The sequence below is a fragment of the Penaeus monodon genome, chromosome 20 (genome assembly GCF_015228065.2).
Source record: "Penaeus monodon isolate SGIC_2016 chromosome 20, NSTDA_Pmon_1, whole genome shotgun sequence".
Taxonomy (NCBI): Eukaryota; Metazoa; Arthropoda; class Malacostraca; order Decapoda; family Penaeidae; genus Penaeus; species Penaeus monodon.
Window position 1 is genome coordinate 44,189,039 of NC_051405.1, and position 288 is coordinate 44,189,326.

A 288-nucleotide genomic window follows, 5' to 3' on the forward strand; every position below is an offset into this window, starting at 1 on the left:
GTCGGTGCTATAAGCTACTTTCCCGGGTAAGCCCAACAATTTTGAAGGTCCCCCCAAGCCCTAAAAGGGTTTTTATCGATCTCTTTGGCTGCATTACCTGTATCATTATGCCAGGTCCAACCATGTAGGTTGATACTAGGAATCAGAAACCTCAATCTCGGGGACCTCGCAAAGCCCTCAGTCACAACTGGACATACATTGAAGTCACCAAGTACAATATGGATATCTAATAGAGGGCTTTTATGTAAGATCGCATTACGTTAACATGCGTCATTACGAACGCACACT